Source organism: Phyllobates terribilis, unplaced genomic scaffold (genome assembly GCF_046119375.1).
Source record: "Phyllobates terribilis strain yellow unplaced genomic scaffold, ASM4611937v1 Scaffold_5__5_contigs__length_657084704, whole genome shotgun sequence".
Classification (NCBI taxonomy): Eukaryota; Metazoa; Chordata; class Amphibia; order Anura; family Dendrobatidae; genus Phyllobates; species Phyllobates terribilis.
Window position 1 is genome coordinate 66539829 of NW_027362765.1, and position 12896 is coordinate 66552724.

A 12896-nucleotide genomic window follows, 5' to 3' on the forward strand; every position below is an offset into this window, starting at 1 on the left:
CGGCCCGGAACTCTTGCATTGCATAGTGGGGGGGAGGACGCCCGCATGTGGCTCCACGCATGGCGGACATCTACCTTCAGTGAGGGGATGTCGCGCCTGCTGCAACGCACACGGAGGCGCCCCAATGAGCCCTGCCGTGGCGTCTCCAGAAGTCCAGGACAGACCCGGGTTGGGAGACTTCATTACTCCAAACACCCTGTCGACTCCATCTGTGGCAAGAGACCGTCTTCATCCTGGTAACCTGAGAGGTCTCCCATCATGGACAAGAAACTTAAACTGAGGCGGGAGAGAGGTGCCGCCCTTTTTAACCTGTAGGTTTCCTGTCCTTGATGGGCGGATCCTCTCTCTCGTGGTGCAGTCATGGGAGTACGAATAAAATCTGGGAGTCTTGGAGAATGTTACTCACAGCCCTGAAGTCCAAAATGGCTCAAAAACATAATTTTTTTTTTTTTAATAGTTTTTAATAAACAATTTTTCAAACAATTACACATTACAGTCGACAAGATAAAATGTCTAGATTACAACATATTGATGCAGAACTTAAGCCATTTGCTGTCAATGAAGGCACATGAAAATAAAGTAATAAAAAAGAAAAAACACCGCGGTATATATTTGTCCTCTTTGTCGTATGCATGTGATGTCTACTGGATATATGAATCAATATGAATCGTAATCCAATAAAATAAAGTTCAAGTTCAGCTCAAACTCAACTTACATTACAACAAAATTTCAAACTTATTCTGTCTAAACCATTTTGGCTCAAAACCATATTCCTTGTATCAAACATTCAAAAGACCCTTTAGTGAATACAATCCCAGAGATTACTAGTTTCGTTCAACAATACTTTTCCAAATTAAATAAATTTACCTACCACACCCTCTGGTTCAGAATCCCCCATTACTATGTCCTCTCCTTTCCCGACAGTCCTGCAAAGCTACAGTCAATTTTCCTATTTAAATGTTGACTTCAACATGTACACTAAATTACTTTCAAATAGACTGAACCCCTATCTTCTGGGCTCAATTCACCCTGACCAGGTGGGCTTTCTCCCAGGCAGAGAGGCACGTGACAACACCCTCAAAACGCTTGACATCATTGTCTTTGGACACCGAAAAGATTTTTAACAGAATTTCCTGGCCTTTCCTCTCGCAAACTCTGGACCATATTGGTCTAGGGCCAATATTTATATCTAAAATACTTGCTATATATCACTCACCGACGGTCACACTAAAAATTAATGGTTTATTATCAGACACTTTTTCCATACATAAAGGCACCCAACAAAGCTGTCCTTTATCCCCCCTACTCTATATACTAATTATGGAAAACCCTAATATACATCAAGTCAATATTGCAGGGAGAGAATAGAAATGTTCATCATCTGCTAATGATCTCCTGATCTATATTACCAATCCACATATATCTGTCTTCTCTCTGATTGAAGTGATGTGTTTCGAGAAATGGTCACACTTCAAGATAAACATTGACAAATCTGAAGCATTGAATGTCTTTCTACCTCAACATTTAGTGAACACTCTGAAGTCCAACTTCCCCATTAAATGCCCCCCAAGTATCAATATAAACTATCTGTGCATCAATGTTCCCTCCGATCTCGAGGCTCTTCTCTCTCAACTTTCAATTGTTTTTCTCCCGATTAGCGTTGGATCTTAACTCCTGGAGCTGGAGAGAATTCTCCTAGTTTGGCAGAGTCAATGTTCTTGAGATGACAGTCCTACCTAGGCTGCTGTACCAGCTACAATCCATCCCAATGCATACCTTCCTCTTTTTGGGTTAAAATTCAATGTTGATGTAGTTGTTTTGTTTGGCCAACAAGTTGTCCAAGAATCCTGTATATGATTATAACCTGCCCAAAAGATGCTGGTGGTGTCGGTTTACCTGATTGCCGTCAATATTATCTAGCATCAGCCCATTCAAGGATCCTTTTTGCTGCATTACATTAAAGGGATATTCCCATCTTCAAGATACTATTCCAATATGTAGCAGGTGTAAAAATAATATTAGCAAATACCTCCAATTGGAAATGTAGTATATAAACTACATATTGGGACAAGATCTTGGAGATGGGAATAACCCTTTAAGTCAATACTTTGGGTCTGCATTGCACATGATATTTGCTCGGTGTCAGCATCCTCTTTCATGGACTTGGCCCCTTATGATGCATAATAATATTTCAGGATCATACCTCAAGCAGACACTGAAGACTAGATATACACACCAAGTGCGAGGGGTGTGTTGGTTGATCAATCAGAGGGGACCATTGTTGCCTATAACTGATCACTCTAGGTTTCCACCTGACGCTTCTGCACATTTCTTCCTAGCCGGCTCCAAAAAGATGTCCTTAGGTATATACCAAGTAGCTCCATTTGGTACGCTCTTATTCCTTTATTCTATCCTAGATGACTGTCCTCATAGGATACATCATAATTTTGAATACATACAGCTTCAACACTGTCACTGTTCACTGGACAGTCATCCGGAATCCATCTGCCCATTATCACCTTTCGAAATGTATCCCCCCCCCCCCCTATACCCTCTGCATGCTATTTTGGGTATCTACAAATTGCTGACAGACCCAGATCTGGAAAACCTTCCTCCATTTTCAAGGTTTGAGAGACTGCGCTCCTAGGAACATTTACGAAGGATTAGTGGAATAAATGCTTTTTCTTCTCCGACAAATCGATTATGGCCACCAAGTTACAAGCAACTAGCTATAAAATTGTTTCATGGTGGTACTGGGTCCCCACTGCTTTACATAAATGGTTGCCTGAGGGAGGTATCTAGTCTATGTTGGCATTGCGGGGTGCATGGAGCAATGATGACACATATATGGTGGTCTTGCCAGGCTCTAGGAGCTTTCTAAGATGGGGTCATCAGAGTTATTAAGGAGGTGATAGGAGTATCAGCACCTAGGACACCAGAGGCTACACTATTTGTACACCCATTTGGGCATAGAAAACATGTACGAGAAAATCACTATTAAAGGCATCTAGTTTAGGAAGTCAAAACAATAATAACATGCCAATGGAATTCAGTAGACCCACATTCTTTAGAAGAATGGGTCATAGAGATGGCTAGAATCCATGGTATGGAAAAGCTGACAGCCCAAACACAAGAAGAGACTATTACAACTGCTACCAAATGTTTTCACTGGGAAACCTTCCCCTATTTTCCACTTTACAAAACTATCCTAAGGTGCTTTACAGTTTGTCCCTTCTTTACACTACCATAGACCAATAAATTGTCAAATACTTTCCCACCAATCGACGTCCTTATATCCTGATTGTAATCCAATCTACTCTATAAAGCGATGAATTCCCTTGGATCGCCTTGATTTTTCTTTTTCTTTTCCTTACTTCCCATCCTTTAAGAATCTTGCTTATCCATATACTACATCGATTTTATGATATTTGTACCATGATTATCTCTCTTTATTCATATGCATTGATGCTTTATGTAGTGAAGTCTATATATCGCTTTTTCCTGTTCTTCCTCTTTCAGACTTGGATTTTCTGTTTATTGTTATAATATGCTGTTACAAAATCAATAAAACTCAGTTTAAAAAATAAATGGCTACTGTCCTGTGTGAGTTTTTAGATGTTTAACAAGATTTGTTTTCTCACTAAAACATTTCCCACATTCTGAACATGAAAATGGTTTCTCCCCTGTGTGAATTCTCAGATGTGCAACAAGACTAAATTTGTGTGTAAAACATTTCCCACATTCTGAACATGAATATGGCTTCTCCCCTCTGTGAGTTTTCTGATGTGAAACAAGACTAAATTTTTGTGTAAAACATTTCCCACATTCTGAACATGAAAATGGCTTCTCCTCTCTGTGAATTTTCTGATGCGAAACAAGAGTAAATTTGTGTGTAAAACATTTCCCACAATCTGAACATGAAAATGGCTTCTCCCCTCTGTGAATTTTCTGATGTAAAACAAGACTAAATTTGTGTGTAAAACATTTCCCACATTCTGAACATGAAAATGGCATCTCCCCTGTGTGAATTCGCTGATGGTTAAAAAGTAAATATTTCCTACTGTAACATTTTCCACAATCTGAACAAGAAAATGGCTTTTCCCCTGTGTGAATTCTCTGATGATTATAAAGTGCAGATTTCTTACGGTAACATTTTTCACATTCTGAACATGAAAATGGCTTCTTACCTGGGTGATTTTTCAGATGTGCAACAAGATTTGTTTTCCGATTAAAACATTTTCCACATTCTGAACATGAAAATGGCTTCTCCCCGGTGTGAATTTTCAGATGTACATCACGAGAGGTTTTCCGATTAAAACATTTCCCACATTCTGAACATGAAAATGGTTTCTCCCCTGTGTGTATTATCTGATGTGTAACAAGATATGATTTCATTGTAAAACATTTCCCACATTCTGAGCATGAAAATGGCTTCTCCCCCATGTGTATTCTCTGATGTGTAACAAGATATGATTTCATTGTAAAACATTTCCCACATTCTGAACATGAAAATGGCTTCTCCCCTGTGTGACTTTTCTGATGTGAAGCAAGTCTTGATTTAGTATTGAAATATTTTCCACATTCTGAACATGAAAATGGTTTCTCCCCAATGTCAGCTATTTCATGTTCAACAGCCCTTCTGTGACTTTTGTTTTGTTTATTTGTCTTTGATGAAGCAGAAACGAGGACCTGTTGAAAAGGATCAGATGGCAGATTTTTTCTGATAACATCTTGAGGTGTGTCCGGTATAATGGCATGTTCTTCACAAGTATCTGGTGTGACACCAAGATTATCTGCTGAAAAATCTGAGAGTATCAGACGTCCCTCAGAGCTCCTGGTACAGTCACCTGCTAAGAATAAAAAAGATTTTATTATTTTTCAGTGACATTACAATGGAATTATATTACTATTTATAATTATATATTTCATAGTATTTCCATGCAAATGGTAATACAATTCAATTATTGACAGACTAAGACAACAGACCACAAAGAGGGACTGAGATTACAGTGTTAGGTCACCAGGTTATGTCCTTACTAATGTTCACTATTATATTATAGTCATCTTCTCCGTTCATGTTTCCCCGTGATTGTCATGAATCGGCTTCAGTTACATGTTCAGAGCAGACTCTTAAAAGGGATCTGTAATCAGTTTTATTAGGCGACTCCTTCTCATACATTCTCTGACAGGTACAAGCCCTGTAACACAGAGCAAAGTACATTGGAGCAGATTGGTCATGTACACAAGCTATGGCTTTGGAGAAAAAAGTTTTTTATATCTTTTTATTAATGTAACTAAACATTGGATACAAGAAAGGAGAACAAGTCCTTCATATCCTTATATATGCCATGCAAGCCAATAGAGACATTGGCTGAATATACCAATATGGAAGCACTGGGGGATCTGAAAATGTATTTGCAGCAGTGTCCTCAGCAAACATAGTTGTCCATCCCTGGTTCTTTTGTAGATCACTTAGAAAGCGACGTCTATTTGTACTACCTAGCAGATCAGTTACATAACATTATAAGGTCAGTCTTCCCCTAGGCCTATGGCTGATTGTTTTCTAACTACCAGGGTGGCTGTTTACTTTAATTTCTGGAGAGACCACCTTATACTAATAATAATGTCCTGATAGTGTCAATTAAAGACCCTATGTAATTTACATGTATTATTACTATTTATTTACTTATTTCACGTTATCTACTCATTTTCTTTTTATCCTAGGTTCTGGTTGCAAGGCTGCATCGCTGCTCTTCAAAATCTTTACACAGCGAGCCACGAAAGACGTGTACTGTACAAGACCATAGTTGCTGATCTATGGTGCAGAGCACATTCAAGCTTAATTCCAAGAGTAAGAGTGTCCACATAATCCTACACATGTGAACAGAGACCAGGCACCGCTATCTGTAAGAAATAATGGCATCTTCCAGCAAGACTGAGAACACACCACCATTTCTCGAAACTCTGTGGTGTTCACCAAGTCGTAAGTCAGTGACCAACAGCAACTTTACTGGGCTGGAGTTGGGTTTGGCACAAGTGGATGACTGGGAGTGTACACGTGTTTCATGGTCACACAATCAGGGACAGAAGCCTGACAGTGAGACAGAAATAGAGGCGTAGGAGTATGAAAAACAGTACTTGTGGATAATGCAAATGATGACACTAACCGGGTACTACTTGGGGATGCAGCCTGGCTACCAAAAATACAAGTACGGGAAGAACGTGTAGGAGGTGTGAGAAGGCCACTGGTAAAATACTGGAGGGGAGAGGTGTGTCACTGAAGATGCTAGCTTCAGTGATATGAACCTGGAAAAAATTCTCAAGCATACTATACGCTGAAAGGGGTTAATCGGACATTTGAAGGGCTGGGTTTTTGTGAACAGCTGAAGAGTGGGTGGGAGGCTTTCACCATATCTCCAACCCCAAGGTGTGATCCAGAAAGTAAATGTGGAGCCTTCGGACTCATTCAGTGTTTGAGGTGTCTAGAGATGAAAACCACGAGCACAGCTCTGGAGTTAAGAGAATCTGAACCTTGTTTTGTTTCCCTGAGGTGGAGGATCCCCACAGTCACACAGACTGTACTATATGCTATTTTGGTTTTCCCCTTATGCCAGAAGGGCAATGTTTTGTTTTCCGAATGTTGGACTGATTTATGCAGTACATTTTTTTTTAAATAAACCAGTTGAACATATAAACAAAGTATTCCTGTGACTACCTCTTCAAGAGCCAAGTGAGTTGATTTACCACAGAGGATAGATTAGGTATTACTCATAAAGGCCAGCGTGCTTTTCCCTAATGAGTAGTTTGTGCTGCTTCATGTATTTAATGCAGAGATATACAGGTGCTTCTCAAAAAATTATAATATCAAAAAGTTAATTTACTTCAGTTCTTCAATACAAAAAGTGAAACTCATTATATAGAGTCATTACAAACAGAGTGATCTATTTCAAGTGTTTATTTCTGTTAATGTTGATGATTATGGCTTACAGCCAATGAAAACATAAAAGTCATTATCTCAGTAAATTAGAATAGTTAACAAAAAACACCTGCAAAGGCTTCCTAAGTGTTTAGAAAGGTCCCTTAGTCTGTTTCAGTAGGTTCCACAATCATGGGGAAGACTGCTAACTTGACAGATGTCCAGAAGGCAGTCACTGACACACTGAACAAGGAGGGTAAGCCACAAAAGGTCATTGCTAGAGAAACTGGCTGTTCACAGAGTGCTGTATCTAATCATATTAATGGAAAGTTGAGTGGAAGGAAAAATGTGGTAGAAAAAGGTGCACAAGGAACCAGGATAACCGCAGCCTTGAAAGGATGGTTAAGAAAAGGCCATTTACACATTTGGGGGAGATTCACAAGGAGAGGACTGATGCTGGAGTCATTGCTTCAAGAGCCACCGCACACAGATGTATCCAGGACATGACAAGTGTCGCATTCCTTGTGTCAAGCCACTCATGACCAATAGACAATGCCACAAGCGTCTTATCTGGGCCAAGGTGTTTTCAGATGAAAGTAAATTTTGCATTTCATTTGGAAATCAATGTCCCAGAGTCTGGAGGAAGAGTGGAGAGGCCACAATCCAAGCTGCTTGAGGTCTAGTGTGAAGTTTCCACAATCAGTGATGGTTTGGGGAGCCATGTCATCTGCTGGTGTAGGTCCACTTTGTTTTAGCAAGACCAAAGCGGTCTATCAGGAAATTTTAGAGCACTTCATGCTCTCCTCTGCCGACAAGCTTTTTGGAGATGGAAATTACATTCTCCAGCAGGACTTGGTTCCTGTCCACACTGCCAAAATTACCAATACCTGGTTTAAAAACAACAGTATCACTGTGCTTGATTGGCCAGCAAACTCGCCTGACCTTAACCCCATAGAGAATCTATGGGGTATTGTCAAAAGTAAGATGAGAGACACCAGACCCAACAATGCAGACCAGCTGAAGGCTTCTATCAAAGCAACCATGGCTTCCATAACACCTCAGCAGTGCCACAGGCTGATTGCCTCCATGCCACGCCGCATTGATGCAGTAATTGATGCAAAAGGAGCCCCGACCAAGTATTGAGGGCATTTACTGAACATATATTTCAGTAGGCCAACATTTCGGATTTTGAAAACATTTTTCAAGCTGTTGTTATAAAGTATTCTAATTTACTGAGATAATGACTTTTGTGTTTTCATTGGCTGTAAGCCATAATCATCAACATTAACAGAAATAAACACTTGAAATAGATCACTCTGTGTGTAATGACTATATAATATATGAGTTTTACTTTTTGTATTGAAGAACTGAAATAAATTAACTTTTTGATAATATTCTAATTTTGTGAGAAGCACCTGTAGTTCCTAGTCTTTTCTGGTGTCACCAGAATGGGCCTGTAATTATCTTTTCACTGCTGAAATATCTAGTAACCGGATGAACCTACAAGCTGTGGCAGTCCATCTAAGAAGGCCAAGCATTTAATGATAAGTTATCATTTTTTTCTGGTATACATTGCAGGGGTCTCCCTTTATATTTAGATACCGGACGCTGGCTGTATTAATATACGTAGCTTACATCATATGAAGCTTGAACAGGGACAATGTTACGTGCACGCCGAAAGGTTAAGATAGGGGCGAGACAGGTCTCATGAATTCTTGGAATCCTGGGGGAACCGTTACTCAGGGCAACCATATACTGCAGCTATCTCAGGCATGAGATGTATTCACTTGCTGGCATAGACACACTTGACAAGAGTCCTTGGGAAACAGTTTAACAGTAGAATTTGATGTGGATGCACAGTCAGTACAGATTAAGTCCTTTACAGCAACAAGCTTTCCCTTATTCCACATCAAACAGCTTCTTCACAAAGGCACAGTAGTACACAACATTCTTTAAAGCACAGTGAGATGGAGGAGGGGCGGAGGGGTTTGCTGAGGGAGATTATCCCTGTGACACAATTCCTTCCAGTCCTCATCTTCCTGCCCAATTACAGACTTTCTCCACTAGCAGTACAAGGGATTTTAAGTCTAGTGTTGCCTGAAACATTTATACCACTCTGTATATCTGACATAGATATACAATCTGCAGGTCTTTAGGATTCATATATAACATTATCTTGGACATATCTACACCATTGAATATCTGTTTATATCAGCTGTAGGTCATCCAGAACATACTGCCCTATATGGGAATTTGTTACTGCACTGGATTTATTTTTTGTGTTTTTAATAGAATTTAATAAATAATTGTTTCAAGGATATACATGTTCAACCTTGGCTAATACTCATTTAAAATTTAATTTTTTTTTAAATAAGTGGCGCTGGTAGGTAAGCCTAAATAATTCCTGCAGCAAGTATGACAGTAACCACAATCTGTCAGAAATAAATGCATTTGTAATAAAATAAAGGGTAACTTGCGCTGGATTTAGGCGAACGAAAAAAGAATTATAGTTAAAATGATTACTTTATTAGTAAAATCACACATGCAGTAGTCAAGGTTAAAAAAGTTGGTAGTAAGATATCTTGCGAAGTGCAGTCCCCAAGGAAGGTGGAAGTAGTGGGGTGGCGTAAGATTCCGGGTAGTATTTTCTTGCCTAGTTTAAAATAAATAGAAGGGGAGGAGAGGAGGCTGAAGTGGAGTCCCGGCCGGTGACTAACTACTCCGCCTCCTCTCCTCCAGGATCACCCACGATCCCCAAGTACCACCGCTCATCTTCAATAGATCCATACTACGGCACTCCAGGATCCCGAGCCGCAACTGATAATGCGCCTTAGGACCCGGTATATTGCCACTTATCCGCAATGACCTGTTGTATCCCAGGACAAGACAGCCTCGCTAACAGCACTTCCGAGCTCCAGGAAGCTAGTGTACCTGGCACTCTCTCACCTTGTAACAGCCAGTAACGACCGTACACAGCACTAAAACCTCTGAATGATATCCGAAAAGTAAGTAAAAGCCCTACTTACAGCATGCACCACCGTGCTCCACTGCCTAATACTAAAGCCTAATTATAAAGGCAAACAGAACAGTGTGCTCTTCACCTGTACCTGGGTTACTACCTCCCCTCCCCCCCTTCTCTCCCCCTCCCTGGGCTCTGTATTACAGATCGCATTCACACTACAATTAGAAGGGACACACCATCCCTAATTGGAGGCAATTCAAGTCTTCCATTTTCAAATCTCCGATCCCCAGAGACCACAAGCTATCTCAGCTCCATATGGGAATTCTATCCACCTACAGGTACTATTCCTAGCCATTACTACCTTATAAACGAAGTTTTCTTAATTTATATTATTAGTTTTCTTGACTCTCCTTCCTCCATAGCTTTAGGATCGTCCTATTCTCCCCTGACAGCTTACCCTCCAGTGGAGACACAAGGGAAGAACCACACCAGGTGCCCCACTGCTTTGAATTGACCCTGTTGTCATTTATATCACGTCCTTATATACTTAATCCTAATCTAACATTTATTATAGTGTTCCCCTGCTCTACACAACAGTTTGACCTGGAAGCATATCTACTAAAAAGCTGGAACACCCTATCAACAACCATTTGATATAAGAAAAGCATAGGTAAGGTTTCCTACTACAAAGTCTCCAACTATACCAAAAGGATCTCCTTTATCTTAATCAACATCTTTTCTAGCTTAACTTCAGTGACGAGAAAAACTACTCCACAGGATCACCCTTCACCCTACCACCATAAGGTAAGAATAGCAGACCGCCATTCCTCCTAAATTATTATCCTAAATACTATTTATTTTAAACTAGGGAAGAACCTACTACCCGGAATCTTACACCACCCCACTACTTCCACCTTCCTTGTGCACTGCACTTTGCAAGATACTACCATACTACCAACTTTTTTAACCTTTGATTAGTTTATTATTAGTAAAATCACACATGCAGTAAATCATTTTAACCATAATTCTTTTTTTCGTTCGCCTAAATCCAGCGCAAGTTACCCTTTATTTGTTACCCTCTTGTCTAATACTCTGCTACTCATTAATAAAGGTTCAAAAAAATCATTGCACTGAATGGACACATCAAAGGCACGTGTGTATATCTTTCTTGTGTATAAAAACAAACCCCAGTCAGAGTGCTCAGCGCACAGCACTTCAGGATGTGAATGTAGATTTAGGCCTCAATCGGACATCGGGTTTTTGGTCATGCTTGAATAACGTTGCGCTAGATCCATTTTTAGTCTATGTATCAGCTTTTGAAATGTGTGTGTGATTAGTTTTTTTCTCATCTGGAAAAAAAAATCTAGAGATATTTCAAAGCATTTGTAAGATGGCAGCCAGACACATCATTAATGGGAGATATGTAGCACATATAGTGCGGAGAGTGTTAATAGGGCGTGGCAAGGGCAGGTTTTTTGTGCAGTCACATATCCCCACCCTGGAGCGTGGTATGGCGGATATAAGGAAGTCTAACCGTATCATTATTGCAGTGTGCGTGGAGGTAAGAAGGCCTCCTTGGTGATGACTCCAGACTAAGTTGGTATACTGGATGCTATCCAGTCTGAGACTGAGAATCCAAGACTATCAAAGTGCTGTTATTTGAACTGTTTACTTTTTTTGCCTTCACCTAAAGGCCATTTATTTTCTTACCTTGTGACATAACCAGGGGCGGAACTACCGCCCGTGCAGCCGGTTCATTGAACGGGGGCCCCGAGGGAGAGGGGGCCCCTCCAGCCTCCAGCAGGGCCGCCATCAGGGCATGACTGCCCTGACTCCAGTATGGGGCCCGGCCGGTAGGGGCCCCCCTCTTGTGCGTCTCTCTCCTCATGGGGCCCCCGGCCCCATGCTATGCGCCGGGTCCGGGACATTTCAGCGCTGAGCTGCGCTGTTGCAGCAGCGCCTTCATGATTCCCCTGACTTCCGGTCATGTGACGGTGCCGTCACATGGCCGGAAGTCAGGAGAACCTGCTGTCAGCGATTTGGACGAGCGCCAGGATTCTGCAGGGATCGCATGGGGGTAAGTATAACAAGTTTTATTTTTTTTAAAATACAATTAACTAGGAGTGGAGAGATGGGAGAAGCACATGTGTGTGTGTGTGTGTGTGTGTGTGTGTGTATGTGTGTGTGGGGGGGGGGAGATGGGAGATGCACATGTGTGTGGGGGGGGAGATGGGAGATGCACATGTGTGTGTGTGGGGGGGAGATGGGAGATGCACATGTGTGTGGGGGGGGGGGGGAGATGGGAGAAGCACATGTGTGTGGGGGGGGGAGATGGGAGATGCACGTGTGTGGGGGGGGAGATGGGAGATGCACATGTGTGTGGGGGGGGAGATGGGAGATGCACATGTATGTGGGGGGGGAGATGGGAGATGCACATGTGTGTAGGGGGGGGGAGATGGGAGATGCACATGTGTGTGTGGGGGGGATGGGAGATGCACATGTGTGTGGGGGGGGATGGGAGATGCACATGTGGGGGGGGGATGGGAGATGCACATGTGTGTGGGGGGGGGGAGATGGGAGATGCACATGTGTGTGTGGGGGGGGGGAGATGGGAGATGCACGTGTGTGGGGGGGGGAGATGGGAGATGCACGTGTGTGGGGGGGGGGAGATGGGAGATGCACATGTGTGTGGGGGGGGATGGGAGATGCACATGTGTGTGGGGGGGGATGGGAGATGCACATGTGGGGGGGGGATGGGAGATGCACATGTGTGTGGGGGGGGAGATGGGAGATGCACATGTGTGTGTGGGGGGGGAGATGGGAGATGCACGTGTGTGGGGGGGGGAGATGGGAGATGCACGTGTGTGGGGGGGGGAGATGGGAGATGCACGTGTGTGGGGGGGGGAGATGGGAGATGCACATGTGTGGGGGAGATGGGAGATGCACATGTGTGGGGGGGAGATGGGAGATGCACATGTGTGGGGGGGGAGATGGGAGATGCACATGTGTGGGGGGGGG

At 42.3% G+C, this 12896-nt stretch overlaps 1 pseudogene; it reads right to left on the reverse strand.

Annotated features, from left to right (window-relative positions):
• Positions 1-511: 511 nt before the first annotated feature.
• The window catches only part of LOC141270729 (uncharacterized), a 31685-nt pseudogene continuing 19300 nt past the window's right edge, over positions 512-12896 (reverse strand).